The sequence below is a fragment of the Lissotriton vulgaris genome, chromosome 11, assembly GCF_964263255.1.
Source record: "Lissotriton vulgaris chromosome 11, aLisVul1.2, whole genome shotgun sequence".
NCBI classification, from domain to species: Eukaryota; Metazoa; Chordata; class Amphibia; order Caudata; family Salamandridae; genus Lissotriton; species Lissotriton vulgaris.
The window spans coordinates 887,925,189-887,948,832 of record NC_141699.1 but is presented as its reverse complement, the minus strand read 5'-3'; the positions used below and the strand labels follow the sequence as shown (position 1 = coordinate 887,948,832).

The window sequence follows — 23,644 nt, the reverse complement described above, 5'->3', positions numbered from 1 at the left end:
CGGAGAACGCTCAACGCCAACTAGAAACAAAACAAACAACAACAGATAAGACCCTGGCAGCGGTACTGGCAAAGACCAAAGATTTGGAGGCGAGGTCACGCTGCAACAACCTGCGTGTCATGGACATTGCGGAAACAACCAAACACAGGTAACATGGAACGATATATTGAAACCCTCCTGACCATACTTAGGGCAGAGACACCTTCTCTGGCGTCTTCATTGTGTATAGAGCGCACAGATCTCTGGCACCGCCTCTGCCGCTGGGGGCAAGACCGCGCCCCATCATAGCCAAAATCCTCAACTACAGGGACCGAGAAGCAGCGCTCCGTAAGGCTCGGGAACTGGCGGCTCTCACTCATGACAGAATAGCTGTCTCCATCTACCCGGATTTCACCACGCATGTCCAAGAAGCCCAGAAAAAACTTCTGGATGTAAAGAAGAAAATCCGAGACTTGAACATTCCTTATGTAATGATATAGCCGGCGTGACTGAAGATCATAGACAAAGGTAAAAGTAGGATTTACAACACATCCACAGAGGTGCTTAAATACTTGAAAACGAAACAGTCCCAAAAGCCACGCAGGAGATCCCCTAGAGGTGCACAAGATAAACCAGGGGCTACTTCAGATGTTGAGTAATGCTGTCTGCGAGATCACAGTTCATCTTGGACTTTTTCTAATGGTGACACGCCATACCGGTGCACTACGGACTAAGATAAGTGACAGTTGTATTCAATTAGAGGTGCACTAGCTGGCTTAAAGTATAACGCTGATGTTTTTTTCTAACATGTAATTACCTGAGTTATGTAGACTAGTATCTCCTATGGTCTGTGATAGCTTGTTTTTCTTCACAGTTATTGACATTGAGTGTGTTCTCTATAACACTTCTAGAGTGGAAACATGACCCCCGTGGACATAGCTCTTCTGGGAATAGGCTGGCTACTCCCGCCTCCGTTGTGCACACCTCAATCTTGTTTGTTCTTTTTATTTTTCTGTTTTGTACGCAATGTTCCGAGGGGGGAGGAATATGCTCATCTGTTTAGGGGATTTGTCTTTGCCGTAATTGGGTTGGCGAAGTGGGTGGGGGGAGGGGTGGGAGATACAATTGTAAAATTAGTCAGCACAGGGAGAATTGTCTTTATGTTACACAGATCTAAACACAGTTATCCTAGTTCTATAATTGTTGTGGTCAGCAGTGGATAGCAGACCATCAACTATGAGGAAAATCACATTTATGACATGGAATGTTAGGAGCATACAAAATCCACAGAAAATACACAAGGTCTTTGCTTACTTATGAAAAAAATGTCTCCTTCAATCTGATCCAACAAATACATGATGATCACGGGAGATATGTGATTGTACAAGGGAATTTCGGGGGAACTGTCATGACCATTGTCAATGTATATGGACCAAACGTAGATGATCCTTCTTTTTTCACTGACATATAGGCCAAATTACACAAGTTCCCACCCTCTGCAATATTATGGGGCGGAGACTTTAATACATGCATAGACCCCAGCTTGGACAGGTCCACTTGTAATGATGGATATGGTAAACACTCCCCCAAGGTACTTCAGGAAGGTATGGAAGAATACACTATGTACGATTTGTGGAGGTTGGCCACCCCTCTCGCAGAGAGGGTACTTGCATATCCACCACACATAACACATGGTCGCGAATTGATTTCTGGATAGCCACAGCTGATGTAAACGACTGGACGACCGCAATCACACATCTGCCCAAAACTCTTTTTGATCATGCGCCAGTTAGATTAGAAGTAGCCCTCCCCACCCACATGCCACGACAATTTACCTGGCGTCTTAATCCCAGCACGCTACAGGATCAAGTATATAGAGTGGAGCTACAACAGGCTATTTCGGAATACTTTACACACAACGTCAATTCAGTGAGTAGTTCTACAGTGTTATGGGAGGCCTTTAAGGAAACGATTAGGGGTTTCTGTATAGGTAAACATGCTGGTATACTCAAGGACATTCAAAATCAGTTGTCCAAAATTGAGGCAGACATTAAGACACTTGGGAACGCATACATGACCTCTCCGGATCCTAAACTATTAGCCGAAATTCGTAGTCAAATAGATAAGTATCATGAGTTTGCAGATGATGAAATTAAATACCTTTCCCGTAAATGCACAGCCAATGCATATGGAGAAGGTGGCAGGCCAGGTAGAACACTGTTCAGTAGGCTGCGGCCCACACACACTGCATCATATATAACTCAAATTACAGATAGCCATAATACCTTACAATATGACACCCCCTCTATCATACATTGCTTTTCGGACCACTACGCCCAGCTATACACTGATGTGCCAGAAGTATCCCCCACTGAGATAAATGAATACTTGGATGATATTGCCCTAGCGTGGTTATCCGACGCACATCGGGAATATTTTGGCCACCAAATAAAGGTGGATGAGATGAGGGACGCTATAAATTCACTCCCAAACAACAAAGCACCCGGTATGGATGGCCTACCTGGAGAGTTCTACAAAGAATATAAGGATGTGCTGCTTCCTCACCTGGTGGCTATGTACGAGGAAGCTTACGAAGAGGGCATACTACCCCTCTCACTACGTTAAGCACTTCTGATCACGCTTCTTAAACCTGACAAAGATCCGACCCAATGCGATTCCTACCGCCCGCAATCGTTAATCAACATGTATGCCAAAATACTAGCCAAAATAATTGCCCGCCGACTCCAACCATTGATAACCAACCTGATCCTCCCGGATCAGGCTGGATTTATTCCATCACATTCCACTACACAAAATATAAGGACTATATTTACACTGTTCCATCCATTACACCCTGGACTGACTGGCTTCTGTAACTTAATTAGATGCCACTAAGGGATTTGACTCTGTGGATTGGCCTTACATGTTCCAAGTCCTCAGACAAATGGGGTTACCAGAACCATTTTTGAAAAGGGTGGCTATACCATACACGCAGCCCAGCGCTAGAATACGTATAAACAGTAACACCTCTGATCCTATTAACATATGCTGTGGTATGCGACAGGGCTGCCCGTATCCCCGCTCTTATTTACATTGGTGCTAGAACCCCTTTTATGTAAGATTCATCATAAACATGCTGATACAGCCTTAAAATTTTATTTACGGCCCATAACAATCTCTCTGTATGCAGATGATATGGTCCTCTGCACCAGACACCCAAATGTAAATCTCAACAAACTCATCGGAGAATGCATCGGATTTGAATATTTCTCTGGTCTCAGTATTAACTGGGATAAATCAATGGTGATCCCACTCACCTCGGGGACAACCCAACCAACGATTGATTATCCGCTACAATGGTGCACAGACCCAGTGAAATACTTAGGGGTCTGGATACACTGTGACCCAGATCTGGTTCTGAGAGAGAATTATGGAAAAGCGATAACTAAACTAGAAGATCAGATTAACAGATGGATTCACCTCGCGCTATCAAAAACTGAAAGAATAATTATACAAAAAATGGTAGTGTTACTGAGGTTTCTTTATTTATTTATAAATATACCAATATGGATTTCGCAGGAGCTCTTTGCCAAACTTCGTACTGCCCTGCTTAGACTGACATGGGTGGGAAAGCATGCACGTGTCAGCTGGAAAGAATTCACTAAGCCATACATGCGAGGAAGTTTTGGGGCTCCAGACCTTCAACTCTACTACTACTGCGCACAGGCGCAATATGCCCATTATTGGTTATACCCACAAGGACATATACGACATATTGAGGTGGAACATGAAGGCTTGCTCCTTACTCCGCTTATTACGCTTATCTCATCACCACAAAGGCACATTCCACCCACAAGGATCTACCCGGCGAGTTGTACCTCCAAAGCATGGCATACGCTAGCTAAACGTGCACACAAACTCCCCAAGTATGCACCAGCACTACCGTTGACCCATCACCCGCAACACACAGTGACACAAGAAACTAACATTCTACAGTTACTAAATGAGATGGGATTTTGTAAAATGGGGGCTGTTTTTCCACATGGGACATTTATATGACAAAATGATATCACTCTATGTACACATCATACCCCATTGAAAACTTTTGTATACATGAGACTGCACGCGGCAATCAAGGCTCTATATCCTATGTTCCCAGATGAACCGCTGACACTTAACACGCTACAGATCCTGCTGTTGTAGCCAACGCGAAAGGGCCTAGTTACGAAAGTGTATAATGCGGCTCAACGGGAACAATTTAATGCTCAGGGTAGACCCAAAACAAGATGAAAAGACACATTGAGTGTAAGTATCACTACTGAGCAATGGGATTATAGTCGTACACAACTGCAAATGCTGACTTTTGACTGTAACCTGAAAAAAATACACTTTAAGTTTCTCCATCAAGTGTACTACACGCCTGCACAACTCCATAAATATGAGATGAGGGACGATGACAGATGCCGTAGATGCGGAGCTTTGACTGCGGGCTTCTTGCATGTGGCCTGGTCGTGCCCACAACTCCATTCCTACTGGGAAAAGGTAACTACTACACTCACTACTGTTGGCAGTAATGATACCTAATACACCCCAAATGTGTCTACTAGGCATGTATAAGATTAAATTAGCTTGTAGACGTAAATTCCTCGCAATAGCACTGCTGCTAGCAAAGAGGCATTTAGCAATGAAATGGGGAAGTAAGGCTACACCAAAATGCAAACACTGGATTGAAGATCTGGTATACTGTAAAACACAGTTGGAAACATATGCAGAAGAGCTACCACAAGCTTCTCGTCCAAGGAATTTCTGGGAACCACTAGTAAAATTTCTAGAATCTGTGCACATTGAGGATTGATTATGACCCAGCAATGGCTATGTAATCATACAACACGTGATCCTTTCTTATGGCCCAGTATACTAGATACCTGGGCTCTTAGATAGACCCTCTTTTATCTGTGTATCACTTGAATCTGTAATACTTGGATGTTGGGAAGTCTCCATGACCAGACAAGTCAACGCCGTCTCCTCGTCATGCTTCAACACCCTACGCATGCTACGTAAGATCTTCCGGTGGATCCCCACCGAAACCAGGAAGACGGTCACTCAGGCCCTCATCACCAGCCGACTGGACTACGGCAACTCCCTCTACGCCGGAACCACTGCAAAACTCCAGAAAAGGCTCCAGCGCATTCAGAACGCCTCAGCACGACTCATCCTGGACATCCCCCGACACAGCCACATCTCCGCACACCTGAGAAACCTACACTGGCTCCCCGTCAGCAAGAGAATCACGTTCCAACTCCTCGCCCACGCACACAAAGCTCTCCACAACCAGGGCCCAAGATACCTCAATGACCGCCTGAACTTCTACACTCCCACCCGCCAGCTCCGATCGACCACCCACGCCCTCGCGGCCGTCCCCCGCATCCGAAGAGCCTCAACGGGAGGAAGATCCTTCTCCTACCTGGCCGCCAAGACGTGGAACTCCCTCCCCACCCACCTCCGCCTGACCCAAGACCACCTCGCCTTCAGGAAGCAACTCAAGATCTGGCTGTTCGAGCAGTAGCGGACCCCCCTACCCCTAGCGCCTTGAGACCCTCCGGATGAGTAGCGCGCTATACAAATGCTTTGATTGATTGATTGATTGATGTTCTATTATGACATTGTGATTATTTGAAGATGTAACGTCAATGATAATATGCATAACTGTGACATGAGAACTTCTTCTTTGTGCTTGACCGAGAAAAAATAAATAGAATAAATAAAAAAAGTGTAAGTTAACTTTGTCCCTCACTTTCCTGATCTGAAAGTAAATCTCCACCAAGTCCACTGCCAGACCAGTTACAACCAGTCTGCTTCAAAAGCAGAATCTTTAGTACTCTTTGATGGTCCTCCGGTTGAGCCAACTGTGGGATCAAGCTTGATGCTGAAGCTTTTGTAGCATAAAATACACAAGTCTTAGTCAGGGTGGGTCACACTCCCAGCCACAGTACAGATAGATGTGATCCATCACCAAATCCTGCGCCATGCACACCTGCATGAGTTGTCTCTCTATCTGTCTCTTCATACTTCCAGCTTTGTTCCAGTCTGATCTCAGTGGCTATCCAAACATATACAACATTCCCCACCCCACACTTCGGAGAATCTATGGCCCCCATTAGAAAGGCGGGCAGACTTCAGTCCGCCCACCCCCCTAGCGGTGCTGGGACCAGCCGCCTGTGGTGTGGCGGTCCCACACCGCCAATTAGGATGCGACCGCCACCCTGGTGGTCGCATCCTGCATCTTTGACATTGCCGCAGGCGGTGCTGTAAGCAGCACCCGCCGCAATGCCAAAGAGGCATGTTGTGCATTGCCACGCACAACGTGACAGGCACCATGCGGTGCCTGCAACCTTGTGCATGGACCCCGCAGTGCAGCCACCCACCCCTCACCTCCCCTGTGTGCCCCCAAAGTCATTCTCCGCATGCCTTTCCATGACGGAGTCTCCGCCAACGAAAGGCATACCCACCGCAGTCATCATTATATGGATGGCGGTGCCTGGAATGCAACGCCACCATATTGTGGGTCTTTTCCGCCCGGTGGGCAATCGTGACGATACCCCCAGCCATGGTAATGGCGGGGCTAAATGGTGGTTGGGAGGGGAGTTATGGCATGCGGATCTCCACCGCTGGTCGGGCGGTGGCTATCCGCACACCATCATAATGACCCTCTATGTGTTTTGGAGTCTCTCAAGCAAAGGGTAGGGAGTAGCAGCCCGCCTGTCTCCAGTCCAATCCAAAGCTTCTCACTGAAACACCAAAAGACGAGGCACCGAACAAAGGTGGGAGACGAACATCCTGTTGTAATTCCCCACACTTCAATGTACAATAGTCTCTACTTTACAGCAAGATTCTGGCTATCACACTGATCAGTTCAATCTTTTTCAATGTTCACACTAGTAACAATCAGAAACGGAGCTTCTCTTATTTTAGCCCATTTACACTGATTTCCTCCCATTTAATACAAAGGCTAGCCTCACATAAGCTGGTTTGCTAACCTCTCATCCTAGGCTTCAGAGGGGGACAAAATTAAAATATATCCACCCCCTTCTCATATCCCAGCCCGGACAATCTCTTTGAAGATTCACTGAAATACATTCATTTTTTATCTTCAATTGGGCCTCTTATGAAAGTGGTCACCCCCTCCTTTCATCCTCTGCAGACCCTTGTTGGGTCTAGCAAATACAAAAAACAGCCCATCTGCAGTAACTCATTCAAATAACCAGCAGGCTGTGAGCCTGTGGCGGAGAAACTGAATGCAGTAAACGTTCACACCATAAAGGAAACATATGCACTGAGAAGCCAGTTAGTAGTTTCTTAATGAGCAGAGTCAACATCCAAGTAGGGTCTAGGAGAGGAAAAAGGACAAAAATAATGCTAAAAAGCAGATTTCTGACAAGATCCTTATACAAATATACATAGACACCTAATCCCCAACAAGAGTTCCCAGAATCTTCAAGTCAAGAAGAAATATGCAGTTATATTCAAAACAAATCTAGTGTGTGGTCAGTCACCAATGACTGAGAGTGGAAGGCTACAGGGCAGCAGCCTGGTACATAAAGGCCCTTTAAAACATGTTTTAGCTCTGCCTTGCCAGAGCACACATAAGCATTTGCACATACTCTTTCCAAGGAGAAAGTTTGACATTCATTATGTTATAAAGGGTCACAGGATTTAACATGTCCTCCAAAAACGGTCCAAGCATCAGAATTATATATTACATATGCCGAAAGAAACAACTGGGTGCATGGAATTTGGGATGATAAAAACACAAATTGTGAATGTATAACATGAAATGCTCAATATTGTGGCAGATTTACAAAGTCAAAATTGACAATTAAATCAGGGTCAGTGATTTGTGATCGGGCCCAATCACATCCCTCCAAACAAAGGAAAGCACAAAGATGTGAAAAACACAAGGTAAAGGATACAGCTATAAGGTAAAGGCTGTAGGCCAAACTTTAATTTAAGTAATCCCTAAATCCACATCTTGTATCACGTATCAAAACATCTAAATACTACAAAGCCTGCCTTGTGTTTATTTAACAGACATGACTTTAGTTTTTGTAGCTATCTTTTAGGTGAAATAAACCAAAGAAAGAAAGAAGAGCAGGATGGGTGGAAGGTTTTTACTCCATGTGAACACTGGTAATGGAACAGTAAAGTTTCGAGCCAAAGGCTCTTAAGTTTTACACATCATCTGGCCCTGCCCAGCAGGCTTTATGCATAAGGCATGGTCTTCCTTCTCTGACAGGCTCATGAAATACTCCATTTCGGAAAGCAGAAGAATTGTGGGGCATATTATCAAGGGGTTTATCTCTGCTTTTTTTGGCTTTAAAAGCCAAGAAAGCGGAGATAAAATTATCTCCCTATTACCTAGCTCTGGCTAACACCAGTTAGCGACAGCTAGTAGGAGATAGCGACCATCTTGGGCCCCACTTTGCATGTCAGTGATATTTATCACTAATGACATGCAAAGTGGGCGTGCCAAGATGTTAGCAGCTGAAAACAGTCGCTAACATCGCTATCTCCTATTACCAACTTTTGGAGATATTCACGCTAAGCGCGAATATCTTCAAAAGCTAACACCTGCCCTGAGCAGTTCTTAGCCATGTTATCCAATGGGAGGTGGATAACATGGCTAAGAGCATTAGCTCGGTAATGCATGAATATCGCTGACTTTTCAGCGATATTCATGCATTGCGGCGATTTTTATCGCATTTGCGATAAACCTTGGTAATACCAAGGTTTATTAGCGGTAAAAATCGCCGCAGCTCAGCGGTAAAATTTTGTCTCTAACCAAGCAATAGCGATAATTATCGCTATTGCTTGGTAATATGCCCCTGTGTTCTGCCAACATATTGTAAAAGGATATTGTGATGTCTGGAGTACAGAGAAGATTCTTTGCCCTTCCTAAGTACCAACCTGTCTCTTGAAGTAGTTTACCATAAGAGATTACGAGGTTTAATTTTCGAAGATGTATTGCAGTGTCTTTCCGTGATAGAATTTGAGCATGTTGACCTGAAAGACGGTCAAGATGCGTTGGATTGGTATTATAGGTGAACAAAGCAATTTTTAGATTACTTCAAAGTGTTAAAGGGGGGCCCTTGCTGAGATTGAACTGGGAATAGAAAACGTAACCTCCAAAGTCGAGCACTTTCCCTACTGTTTTGGATTGGAGTGGGAATAGTAACTCTAACTCGTTCAAAGTTCAAAACATTCCCTACTGTTACTTAAATTAGAGTGAGAATACTAAGTCTAACCCCTCCAAATACAACACATTTCCTGCTTTTGCTTGAATTGGAGTTGGGATAGTACATCCAGCCCTCCAAGGTCCAACCCGTTCCCTACGATTGTTTAGATTGGTGTGGAAATAGTAATTCTAACCCCTCCAAAGTCCAGCACTTTCCCTACTGTTGCCTAGATTTGATTGGCAATAGCAAATCTAGGGCCAGATGTAGGTATCCAAATACCGGTCGGTAACGGCCGAAAATACCGAATTTCGGCTGTTACCGACCGGTATTTGGATATTGAGATGTAGGGGTCAAAAAAACTTCAGAATCGGTAAATTTACCGAATTGGTAAATTTACCGAATTGGTAAAGTTACCAAATCTGTAAATTTACCGAATCAGTAACTTTACTGATTCGGTTAATAAGAAATGGAAAAAATGAGTTTTGAGATGTAGGGAACCTCTAAAATACTGAATTTGCATGAAATTTCGTATTTAATAGTCGGTATTTACCATGGATTGAAAGCAGGTGGTAACCAGGTGCAGGCTATGAAAAAGTGCCCAAATTGCAACAGTTTGACCAGAATGGCGGCATTCTACGTAATAGCGAGGCGGCTACGGCTACAGGCAGAAGGATAGAGGGTCTGGGGAAGGGAGGAGCAGGTCTACAGGCAGAGGATCACCCTATTCCAACCAACTGAGGCAGAGATCCTACAAAGGTACAGGCTACACCCCCAAACCATCCTGGACTTGATCAGGGACCTGCACCCACTTTTGGAGCACCCAACCCCAAGGGCGCACGCCATACCACCCCATGTGCAGGTGCTGTGTAGCCTACACCTGCTTGCCTCTGGGAGTTACCAGAGTGTGATTGCTGCAGTAGGTGGGGTGTCCCAGAGCTGCCTGTCTCGTTTCTTTTGGAAGTTCCTAGAGGCCATGATGTAGAGAATGCATCATTACATCAGCTTCCCTGAAACGCTTGCAGAACTGCTCAGGACCAAGACAGACTTCTATCAAATAGCACATTTCCCCAACATCATCGGCTGTATTGACGGCACCCACATCCCAATTTGCCCACCTGCTGCCACAGAGTACATGTACAGAAACAGGAAGTCAACCCACACAATACATGTACAGGTAATCTGTGATGCAAACTACATTATCACAGACATAGTGGCCAAGTTCCCAGGAAGTACCCACGACTCCTACATCTTTCAGAACAGTGGGATCTACACACGCCTGACAGCGGGGGAATTTGGCGAAGGATACCTGCTAGGTGACACACTGTGTGACACTTCCTTGATACATATTGCAGATGTATGTGTATGTGTGCATGTGAGTAATGTCTTTTTTATTTTCAAATAGGGGATAGTGCATATGCCGTCCGCTCCTTCATCCTGACACCCTACTTCAACCCTTCAACCCCCAGCCAGAGGCGATACAACAGGGCACACAAATCAACCAGGAACATTGTTGAGCACACCTTTGGGAGTTTGAAAAGCAGGTTCCGCTGCCTCCACAAAAGTGGAAGGGCACGCCAGTATACACTAATAACCTGCTGTAAGATTGTTGCAACTTGTGCAATGTTGCACAACCTTGTGACTAAGAAGGGCTCCGAGGTGGAATTGAGCGACTATGAGGACCATGATGATGAACATGCACTGCCTAAACCCAACACAGCAGGAGTTGTGACACCAACAGATGGCAGACACAGACGGGCAGAGATCACACGCAACTACTTTTAAGTAAGTAAAGATACACAGACAGGTGGAGTATGCACCCAACGTAGTTTAATATTTGGCACTACGCAGGTATTCAAAAGCACAAATGTGCAACACAAATGTCATCCATGTTATAATGGTAGTCCTAGGTCACTTCCCCATTAACAGAAAAAGTAATTTCCGCCCACGCCTACCAGTGCCAGATGTAAGTGGCTGGCTTTCTTTACTGTGTGTTTGGGCTGTTGGCTCACCATGGCGCCTGCTGCTCCTCCGTGTCTCCACAACAAGGGGGCTTGTCATGCTGCTCCTACTGGTGCTTTCCTCACTTTCTGGGACGTCCAGGGCAGCAGTTTGTGCTGTCTGTGCATTCATCATCAGCTCTACAGCACTGGTCAAACTAGCAATGCCCCTAGACACCACATTGCTGTTGTGGGTGAGTCCCTCCTGCATGTTAATGCATCGTCTGCATAGCAGGGAAGTGGCTGTGGCCAGGCAGTTTATTTCTTTACTTTGCTGCTGCGCACGCTGCCTCTCCTTGCGCCTTGCTAACATGTCCTGGTCCAGTTTGCTGCACAGAAGCTGCACTGATTGTGTCATGTCCTGCATCCCTGCAGCCATCTCCTTGTTAACATCGACCAGTTCTCTAATGCCCTTCCCTATATCTTCCAGATTTGTGTTCAGGTTCCTCATCTGGCATTGCACAGACAGGATGGCCTTCCCCTGCATCCTTTGGATTTTCACCATGCTACCCTCAAGGCCACGGAAGACACGGGGACCCTCCACATGAGCTGCTACAATGCTTTCTCTGTGCCTGCGGCGTCTGCTACCTGTACGGACAACCTCTGCACTGGATTGCTGTGTGGCAGGGCTACCTTCCCCAGGCAAGGTTGGTGTGTCATCCCTCTCCATGTCACCCACTGATGACTCCATTTGGACAAGTGGGCCAACTACATGCCTCCTACTCTTTTGTGATGCAGGAGTTGTCAGAGGCAGTGATGCAGGCAGTTCAGGTGAGCACAGTAGCAGAGGGGAAGCTGAACGTTCTCGGGACGCCTGCAGATGTGGAGACATTTCTGGGTCTTGGAATGGTGGCTGTGTAGTTGGTGCACCTGTGTCCTCTGTGACATTCTCTGCACTTGGCGCTGGCTCCTAGCTGTCATCCCTCTCTGGTGCCTTGCCTTCCGTCTCCCTGGTACGCCTGCGAGATGTCTTGCCTGTGGACATATAAGCATGAATTAGCTTGGTGCAACTGCCTCACAGCCACTACAATTAAATAAATTTTGCTTGTACAAAGTACATGTTGCCTGCGTTTCACTATGTCTGAAATGATTTGCCTAACTTTTTGCTTGCTGTGCTGTATGACATGGTGCTTCATTTACTGACTACATGTCCCAAAATGCATTGCTCCTGTATAGTGCAACCTCTACTGGACTGTGGTTGACTTTGCCACATAGGGTAAAGGGAAGGCTGATGGGGTGGGGGTGATTGCTGTGCATGCGTCTTACCTTTTCTGGTGGCAGCTCTGGCTGAGCTGTCTGCATCTTGTGTCTATGCCGAACGCGCAGCGAACACGCCAAAGGCAAGCCTGTCTGCGCCCGTCTGCGCCCGTCTGCGCCCGTCAGCGCTAAGGCAGGGCTCAGGGTGAGCCATGCTGCTGGATTTGCCCCCACTCATCTCAGTGGCACGTTCACTCAGTATTCTGGCACTGATTTAAGGTCCTTAAGAGTTCCGCGCTGCCCCTCTTACTGTACTAGTACTGCCAACTCCGAGAGTACCTTGGCGTGCCCGGACTGTGGCTTTTTGCCATCCATACAGCGCCCTTTTATTGCTCGGAGGGTCGACCCCTGCCCCCAGGGCTCTTTCAAAGCCTGCCTTATTAAATCCAAATCTCTGAAGCGGCATCATGCTGACATTGCCGACCTGGTGTTGGACAATGATCTTGATCTTTTGTTCATTACGGAGACTTAGCTTGGCGCGTTCTCTAATCCCATCGTTGCTCTTGCCACCCCCTCGGGTTACAAAATCCATCGGACTGACCACCCAGTGGGGAGAGGGGGGTGTTGCCATGATATATAGAGAACGCTGGGCTCTCCAGTGTGAGTCCTCCACTATATGGGGAGGCTGTGAGGCCATGGATTTCAACCTCCAAATGTCACCTCACTTCACTTTGGGGGGTTCATTATTATACCGCCCACCGGGCCCAGCGGGCGTCTTTTTGGATGCCTGTGGAGATGCTCTAGCTGATAGAGTCTTAAGGTTCTCCAACTACCTTCTCTTGGAGGATTTCAATCTACATCTTGACTCCTTGGAGTCTGCTGATTCTGCGGCCTTCATGGAAACCCTCCAGTTGGCGATGCTCTCTCAATGGGTGACGGATCCGACTCACAAGGGGGGTCACATTTTGGATCCTATTTGCTCCAACTTCCCGGTGCTTGTTAGAAAACCACTCCCGATCACCTGGTCGGACCACTTTCCTATATTTTTCGCATGGTTCGCCCAGAGCCAGCGTCAATCAGTTAACTGCCATCTCACCCCAACGGTCAGGAAGCTGGACGCAGGTCTTCTTGGTGCCCATCTGGCGGCCTCACGCCCTACCCTTCTAGGTGATCTGCAGGACAATGTCACCACATTCTCCAGTTGGATTAGTGGTTCAATCAGTGCCCTTTCGGTACCGGGTCCCTGCAAACTGGGGAGAGAGACCCCCTCTAAGCCTTGGTTCACCCTGGAGCTTAAGGCTCTTAAGCACGCCTGTAAGGTGTTGAAGAGAGTATGGCGGGTCAGCGGCTATTGCCACATTGCCAAACAGGCTCTTAGAGTCAAACAAAAAATCTATTATTCAGCCATCGCCACGGCTAAAGGCCAGCACTTTGCCACTCGCATTGATCGGGCGAATAACAATTCTAAGGAAATATTCGCCATTGTGCAGAGTTTTGTAACGCCCCGTGCCCAGGAGGCGGTGGTCCCCCCCTCTGACATCTGGTGCAACACCTTGGCAAAACACTTTAGGGATAAAATTATGGTCATTCAAGATTCCTTTCTGAAAAATCTTAAGCCGTCCCCGACTGTCCCATCGGGCTGTCCGGAGAGGGACTTGGTCCATTCTCTTTTGACTTTTAGCCCTATTGACCCTTTGGCCTCGCGCAGAATCCTTGGAGCACTGAAATTGGGCTCCCCCAAGGATCCTTGCGCGGCTAGGCTGTTGGCCGAGCTGTCCGACGTGATCAATCCGGAAGTCAATCTTCTGCTCAATCAGTCGCTTCGTGAGGCCTGCATTCCATTCTCCTGGAAGCAGGCTCTCATACTGCCCCTGCTTAAGAAGCCAACCCTGGATCCGTCGGTTCCCGCAATCTACCGACCTATTTCGCTCCTGCCTAGCTTGGCGAAGGTTTGCGAAAAGGCAGTTACCTCTCAGCTTACCAACTATGTTGAGAAGGCGGGTTTGTTGCACCCGGTACAATCGGGGTTTCGTGCTTTTTATAGCACAGAGTCAGCCTTGCTGGAGGTGGCGGAACCCATACGGGACTATTTGGATGCCGGCGGGAGAGCAGCCTTGGTGATGCTGGATCTCTCGGCAGCATTCGACATGGTGCCCCACTCTCTCCTTCTTGATCGTCTTACTGCTATTGGCATTGTGGGCTCAGCTTGGAGTTGGCTTAGATTCTTTTTGGAGGACAGATCACAGCAAGTTTTGCTGCCCCCTTGCGCTTCGGTGCCCACGCCTCTTTCCACCGGCGTCCCGCAAGGCTCCTCACTTAGCCCCCTATTGTTTAACATCTACGTGACTCCCCTGGTCTATCTGGCGGAGTCTTTGGGGGCTAAGGTGATGGCCTATGCGGATGACACGCAACTGCTGTTCTCCTGGAAACGTGGTGAGGAATCGGTCAGCTCGGCACAGCACTGCCTTGCTGCTGTGTTTCGCTGGTTGGCCAATGCACAGTTAAAGTGCAACGAAGAGAAATCGGAGGTTCTCTTGTTTGGCACGTTCCCGGTAGACTTCAGAGCTAGGCTGTGGCCACCTGACTTCCCGCCCCTCCTGTCCGATAGGGGTCTTGCAAAAAACCTGGGGGTTTGGTTTGAGGAATACTTAAATTTCGCGACACAAGTGAAGAAGTTAACAGGGACATGTTTTGGCACCCTGAAAATTCTGAGGAAATTCCTCCCCCTCTTGCCAGCCGCTGCTAAAGAGACGGTTGTCCGGGCGCTGATCCTTTCCCGCCTGGGCTATGCCAATGCTCTCCTGGTTGGATGTCCGGGCTATCTGACCAGGAAGCTGCAGGTAGTCCAGAATGAGGCAGCAAGACTCCTCCTGGGATTTTCTACCAGGCAGAGTGTGCGGGTCCATCTTCGTCACCTGCACTGGCTCCCAGTTGAGTCTTGTCTCAAATTTAAAATGCTGTCCATTGTCCAACGGGCTTTGTATGGGTTGGGCCCGCTCTATCTTCAGAAGCGCTTTGCCTTTTATAGACCTTCTAGGCAACTGCGATCCTCTGACCAACTCCTAATACAGACCCCCCGGTTCATTCGCCACAGGCTGGGTGGCTGCTCCTTTACCCGCAAAGCAGGTCTTGCCTGGAATGAGCTCCCGCTGGCCCTTCGGAGGGTGTCGGACCCTGTTGCTTTTAAGAAGAAATTAAAAACTCTGCTTTTCTGAGGTCTTTCTCTCTCGTCTCTCCTTTGGATAGTTATGCGGTGGTCTTTTTTCTTTGGATAGTTATGTGGTGGGTTTTTTCTTGGGAATTAGCGCCGGGATACTTTGAGTCGCTGAGTGCTTTACAAATGTAGTATAACATAACATAACATAACATCTTCCAGTCCACAGACGCTCTCTGGTTCAATGGTGGACCCCACCAGCTCCTCCAGGTCAGTCAGGGGGGTGCACAGTTCTTCCCTCCTCCAGTTTTGTTTGCCTGTTTGTGGAGCTCAGCAATTGTTTTCTTTGTCAGGCTCCTGAGGTCATACCACCTCTTTTCTTTTTCAGGTTGTCTATGTCCCTTGGAGTCACTCCTACAGCATTCACCTTTGCTTGAATGTCCAGCCAAATCTTCCTTTTGGCAGATTCAGCCACAGTCAGGGACAGCTTGCCAAACCATTTGTGGTGTTCCTTCACCACCTCCTCCACAAGGACCTGCTGCTCCATGTTGCTAAATTATATTTTTCTCTTCCTCTCTGGCTGTTCCTTTTCACTGCTGCTTGCCATTTTCACAGTTTAAAAGTGCAAAACTTTTTCTGTGGCTCAGGGACTCAGCCCAGCTCCAACTGCCTCTCCAGAAGCTTCTAATTACTTGCAGCTGCCTGTGTAGCCACTTCCTGGTAGGGAGGGGAAGGCTGGTAGCACCTGATTGGCTGCCTGATTCAGTTTCACTTTTATTTGCTTTCCGATTCGGTATTTACCGAATCGGTATTTACCGAATCGGTATTTCCCATTAATTCCTATGGGCCAAAAGGCCCATTGGAATGAATGGGAAATACCGATTCGGTAAAAAACGATTCAGTAATTACCGAATGGCAGATTCAGATTTTTACCGATTCAGGAAAAAATACAGAATTTTTACCTACATTGCATTTACCGATTCTAAAATACCGAATCGGTAAAATTCGGTATTATAGAGTTGGTACATTCCATTTACCTACATCTAGCCCCTAATGCCTCCAAAATCCAATATTTCACCTGCTTTTACTTACTTTGAAGTTAGAATAATAAATCTAACTCTTTCAACACTTAGCACGTTCCGTACTATTTGTTATGTTTGATTGTCATTATTATGGTTTTATCATTTGTAATTTTCTTTTTAGTTATTCAATTATTTATAAAAAGAAATTAATTTGTATTTTTTCATTTAATTTTTTTGGTGGCTTTGTTTTATTTGTATGTTTTTTATCTAAATTTGTTGAATAGTTCTGTTGAATAATTGTTTGTTCATTTTAATACTTAAATTGTTATGAATAGCTTTTTTTTTTTTTTTTTTTTATTAAAATCCATGAGTTCACAAACTGGCACAGAATATACAAATAAAATAGCATAATATTACACAGAAGTAAATCAAAAAGAAAAAAAGAGAAAACTAAATAAAAACTGCTGGTATCCCGCCTGTCCAATATATACATGGCTTAGAATGTACAAGGCTAATCCCTTCTTAGACATATTACAACTGCTGCTATTTAACAAAAAGAGAGGAAAAGGAAAAAACAAAGAAAAAAGAACATAGATTAATCCGTACAGCAAGACATTTATACCTCCATATAGGTCATAACGGCCCCCAAAATCTGACCTTCACTCTTCGTCTGCCTTTCAAAGCATAGAGGCTATATTCCATATTGAAGATTGATAAGAATCTTGCCCTCCATACTTCAAACGAAGGGGGGTCCTTTTGTAGCTACATTGATTCTATACATAACCTTGCGACGGCAGTGGCAAGAAAGATCAAATATACTGATTGAATAGATAGAGTATCCACTGCTGTTCCCTTTTCAACCCCCAGCACAACCTGAGTGGCAGATAATGGTATACTTGTACCCAAAATCTCAGTTAGAAATTTTTCTATATGGCCAAAAAGCGTGTTTAAATGTCTGCACGAATAAAAAATATGTACGATATCAGCAGCTACGGTCCCACAGCAAAAACACTTGCCCCCATTAATACAACCCAACTTCGATATTTTAACTGGTGTATAGTATAAATTAAAAATTATTTTGTAATGCTGAGTATATAGATTTGTAGGCATAAATAATAGCCCTGCCATCTCTATGGAAGTCTCCACTTGTATACCCTGGCACCCTAATCGACTATCCCATTTCTGGTTTTGGTCTTCCAAATCATTATTCAATGTGCCTAGTATTAGAGTATTTTTCCCTACTGCCTCGATAAGATGATTAGCTTGAATTTTCCAGCGGGTTCTAAAAAAATAGTCACGTAGTTGTAGATATTTTAAAAAATCAGTCCTCGACAGATGAAATTGGTCTCTTAACTGACCAAAAGACTTCATATCATCACCTGAAAATAAGTCACTAACTATATACACCCCTTTATCCCTCCATTTATTAACCACTTTATCCCAAAAAAGTACTGGAAAAATAGTAGTTGCTGTTAATCGAGTATGCCATGATACTTTGTCCATACCATATCTTTTTTTTACTGCAGCCCATACTTTGTATGCAGCAATAAGAAGCTTAAATCGAGTGCGCTTGTAGTAACTCCCATCCAAATTGATAAACAAACGATTTTTAACCTCACTACCTAGGAGCATTTGATAAATAGCAGAGGATTCAGCGCTAGTAGTTGGCTCAATACCAGTCAAAAGTATGTTCATATGCTGCAACATACATGCATAATAGTACAGCGTAAAATCTGGCACGGCCCATCCCCCTTGTTCCCTAGGTAACACCATGTACCGCATCGCTCTTCGTGCTTTACCCTGACTCCATATAAATCTAGCGCATATTGATTGTAATAAAACGAGGTTAACGCGTGAGATCTCTAAGGGAAGTGCTCTAAAAAAATATAATATTTTTGGCAAAATGAACATTTTGAGAACGTTACATCTTCCCATCATTGTCAGATGTAGGCACTCTAAACGATCCAACTGCTTACGGGTCTCTGATACCAACCACCACCAATTTGACTCAACCGTTGCCTTCAAACAAGCCCGGATCCTGATCCCCAAATAAATCATCTCCTGGACTACCCTTTAGTCATCAAACACATGCAAATTAACACATAAAATTTGAGTTTTTGTCTAATTAAATTTATAACCAGATGTCGCCCCATATAGTGCTGCCAATTGCTCTATTTCACATATTGCCATAGCTGGATTAGATGTCACGACTGCCACATCGTCAGCATATGCCAAAACGCGAAATTGATCTTTCTGGAGCCTAACTGAGGTTATCATAGGGCTTTCTTCTAGCATTCTTAAAAATGGGTCGATATATAAAGAAAACAATAAGGGGGAGCAAGGGCATCCCTGCCTTGTACCACGGGTTATTAATAATGGCTCAGACTCAATATCCATTATACAAATCCTAGCTACTGGCTTGCGTTACAGTGTTTGTAGTGCCAAAATATATTGTTGTTTAAACTCACGTCGCCACATCACCGCCCACAAAAATCCCCACGAAACTCGATCTAAAGCCTTCTCGGCGTCTAATAAAATAAGGCTAAATGGTTCCCCTTTGCAATTAGCGTAGTCCAGAAGCGTTAACACTCTACTAACATGATTCGTCGTTCCCCACTTAGGAATAAAACCATGCTGCCGATTTGATACCAGTGGTGTTATAACCTCCGCGAGTCAAGTAGCTAGGATTTTTGAATAGATTTTACTATCTGCATTCAGCAGAGAAATGGGGCGGTATGATGCCGGGAACTCAGGAGGTTTATCTTTCTTCCCAAAAACAACAATGCTTGCCTCATCCCAAGTTGCAGGAGATAAGCCAGCCTGGACCAGTCTAAATGTCGCCAACATGTCCTCCTGTAGAACACCAAAGAAGATCTTATAGACCTCTAATGGTAATCTATCTGGCTCTGCAGCCTTTCCAATTGCTAATTCCTTTACAGCCCTTTCTAATTCCCCCATAGTTATAGGGGCCTCCAATTGCGCTGCCTCCGAATCATCCAAGCTCTGATCACAAAAGCGCTGTAGCAAAGTCTCAGAATTTGGATGATTATATTCTTCACTGGTGTACAATGCTTTGTAATAGTCTTCGAATACTGTTAGGATCCCAGCCTCAGTCTCCACCCGATTCCCCCTTACATCAAAGATTGAGCTAATTTTCTGTGTCGCTTCTTTAGCTCTCACTTTTTGTGCCAAACACCTACCACTTGCCTCCCTGTACTCATAATTCAACTGTTTATTCTCTAGATATTTTTTAGCTGCCTCTTGGGTCCAGTGTAAATTTATTTTGACCGTGCACTTAGAGACTTTTGCTGTGATGCCTCCTATATTTAATCCACCCTGTATGGCCAACGTAAGCTTTTCTTCTGCACACCTCAATGCATGGAACAGCTCCTATAGAGTGCTCCTAAGTTGTTTTTGTCGGTATAAACCATCGCTGAGGACTTACCCCCTAAATGCAGCTTTAAAAGCATCACACACAAAACCGGCAGTTGTACTGCCATGGTTAATCCGAAAGAAAGCTGTGATCCATTCATTCATGTGAGAAACACATTTTTCGTCGAATAACAATTTTCTATCAAAAGAGAAGCCACGTGGCCTGGGTGTTGTTCGAATACCAGCTAGATTCAATACCAAAGGGCCATGATCTGACGTAGCTCTTGGATATACTTGAATTTTGGCATCCTTCAAGAACTGGACCGGGGCCAAAAAAATAATCTAACCGCACGAGTTTTTGATGTGGGCATGAAAAAAAAGTAACCTGACTCCTCCCCTCTCAGAGTAGCCCAGACATCGGCCAAGCTGTGCGCTTCAATAAAAGATTGAAGAGCCCTATATACTTTTGGCTTTCTGCCAGTATAACGATAATTCACATTTCCTATAGAATTGGGTGTAAGGTGAATGTTGAAGTCCCCACACACTATAAGTGGAGTTTGCCATAGTGCTAATTCGACATTAATTCTAATACTGATGTCTCATCAAAGTTCGAGCCATAAATAGAACACATTGTAAAATTTGATGCCCCACTAACACATTCAACTATGGCCCATTTTCCATACTTATCAGTTGTTTTTCTGCCTGTACTGACAATATGATTTTTTGCCAAAATTGCAACCCCCCTTAATGTGATTGATTGTTCCATACATGATAAAACATTGTACCCAAGTTCCCCTAACACTTTTCTCTTAGCCCATGCTATATGGGTCTCTTGGAGACAATTTAAGTTGCACTGAAGCATCTGTAATTCACTCACAACACGCTGCCTTTTATTAACACCTTGGCTGCTAGCAGTTTTCCCGTCCTGTGCTGGAAATTGCCATTTTGCTGGTGTCATGACGAGCTCAGCTCGTCATCAGCACAGCTCAACCGTGCATCATGACGAGCTGAGCTCGTCATCAGCATCGAAAGGGTTAAGGTGATTTAGTCCCCTAACATTCAGAGAGCCGAGTCTAATACTTTTACCCGCCATCTCCACTCCCTGCATTGTACCACTGTGCCATGATCTGTTGTTGCTCAAATATCACAAAAAAAGTCAACTCATGGATTATTTTACTTTTTTTCCCCAACCCCCACCCAAACTCCGTCCCCCCCACATGCCCCCCATCCAAACCCATACCCATACCTAAACCCCCCCACCCAAAATGAGGCGTAAGGACAATGTCCTCAGTGATGGAGAGTGCTTAAGGACTGGTCCACGTAGCCCCCACCCGCGACCCACCCGTCCTGAGTACATACACCCTTTCAGTTACTTTCAAAACTATGCATAATAATTACATCACTTTTACCAGATTCCCTCAAACTACACCTAGCATGCTACATGCTATATAACCAAGTAATACACATAACTGTATATCCTAATATTGTTCCCATATTAGTAGTATACTGAAAGGGCAAAACAAAAGAAAACAGCATTTTACCGGGACGAAAAAAAAAAAATTCTTATACATCTGCTGATATTTTACTGGTGCTAGCTACTTCCCCATGGATTTCAAAAGCTCTTGCGCGGAAATTCTGATGTAAAAAGTAGAGTTGTGCCCATGTGAATCCCCTTTAGCTTGGCGGGATTTAGCAAGAAAGCCTGTGCTTCTTTAGCCTGAAAAGCTGGTAATAGCTGCCGTAATCTCCACCTTAACTGCACCGTAGCCGGGCAGAAATCAGGGTGCACAAAAAATTCGCACCCCTGACTCGACCGGCGTCGATCTGGCCGAGCGAGATCAAATAGTGCCTCTCGTAGCAGATAATTGTTCAAGCAAATTGAGATTGCACGGGGTGCACATTGAGCTCTCGCCCAGACCCACCCACTTTTGTACATATAATTAAGAGGAATATGTGGGCCCTGATAACCTGAGTCTCCCAATTCCAATCTTTTAACTCCGGGAAGGCTTCCTTAAACATCTCCACAACAAATTGTCTAACATCCTGTCCCTCCAGTTTTTCAGGGACCCCCAGAATACGCAAATTGTTCCGTCTTGATCTGTTTTCCATATCTGTGAGCTTCCAGTCAATTTCCTCACAAGTCTTTTGTAAGTCTGTAATAGACGACTGCTGTTTTACCAACGCGTCTTCAACCCCAGAAATACGTTCTTCCACCTCCACGACCTTTGTAGTTGTTTCAGCACAAGCCTTTGCAATACGACGAACCGTATTCTGTAATTTACATACAGCCCGGTGTGCGTAGGCCTTCCGCCCTTGTCTCCTCCCTATGGGCCATTATGACTTTATAGATTGTGTTCAATTTCACCTCTCCACAATCCTCACCAGAGTTCACAACATCGGTTTCAGCAGACTGGCTACTAGGTGTACCGACCCATACCGGCTGTACCAGTGGAGTCTTCCTCCCATTCAACATATTAACCCCACATTCTTGCGTCTTCTTCACTGTCTCTTTATTAATGGATTGATCCAAGCAGGAGCCTTCTTCCCCTAAATGTGAGTCTATTTCATCCCCCCAGTCGCCAACTGTACTCAGATTGTCATTATCATTGTCATTGTCATCATTCTCTGAGACAATTGAAAGATCCGACATGGAATAAAACTTCCCACCTGACCCTGCAGATTCTGCATCATTCATTTTTTCTGGCATATTGACCACATCCAACCCATCTGGTAGATCAGCACCTACAGTTTGAGGGGTCTCCATATTAATTACCGTGCTATTAGCTGATGCATCCTCTGCAACAACACAGGTCACTCCGATCTCTACAGTCTCTACCACAGAGGCGTTATCGCCAGGAACATTGCCACCCATAGACCCATCCAATATCACAGGTTGCATCACTGGTGGATTCGCTTGCTTTACCTGGGTTACTTGACTCCCTGCCGGCTTGCCGTTAAGTGTTGATTTCTTTTGAAAAACTGCAGGTACAATGCGATCTTTTTTAGAAATATCATGTTTCGGGTTCTTAGCCTCTTGCCCACTCTCAAGTCCCAAAGTTTCAGGTTCAATGTTCCCAGCTGCACTCGTCAAATTCGACTCCACCACTGCAGACCCCCGCCTATTTTCAACATTGCTCAGCACAGGTGTCACTCTGTTCATATTTAAATTCGGATTAAGGGCATTATTAGGGGTTCTGCCCCCACTGATCAGACCCCCCGCAGTTGCAGAAGACGAGTTGACTGCCACCCCCGCCGCTCAGCGGGTTTTTGCTCCCCTGCCTTTGGGGAGCCATTACCGGTTAGCCACCAAGTCCAGCTCCCTCACCTGCCCAATCAAACTTAGCTCCAATCTGCTCCTTCGAGCTGGTACAGAACTACAGGCTCCCGATCGGCCGCCCCGCTTCTCCAGTGCTCCGCTCCGCTGACTCCGCACCGCACAGGTGCTCCACTCCGCTGCCTCCGCTCCCTTCCCGGCTCCACCTTCTACATTGAAACCAGCTGCCCAGAACGCCACCGAGGACGCCACAGCCAGAGCCTCAGCACCGCTATCCCCACCAATCGAGATCCAGAGAGATCCAGTCGCTGCCGAAAAACTCTCCACCAGAAACAACCAGCAGACGCTTCACGGACGAGTGCAGTTGGTCATCGGTAAGAAGCCACGTTGAGCAGTCCGAAAGCTACTCAAACGGC

General features: G+C 45.7%; 1 pseudogene; it reads right to left on the bottom strand.

Moving 5' to 3' along the window:
- Positions 1-11,120: 11,120 nt before the first annotated feature.
- Positions 11,121-12,194, bottom strand: LOC147683649 (uncharacterized; annotated as a pseudogene).
- Positions 12,195-23,644: the final 11,450 nt, after the last annotated feature.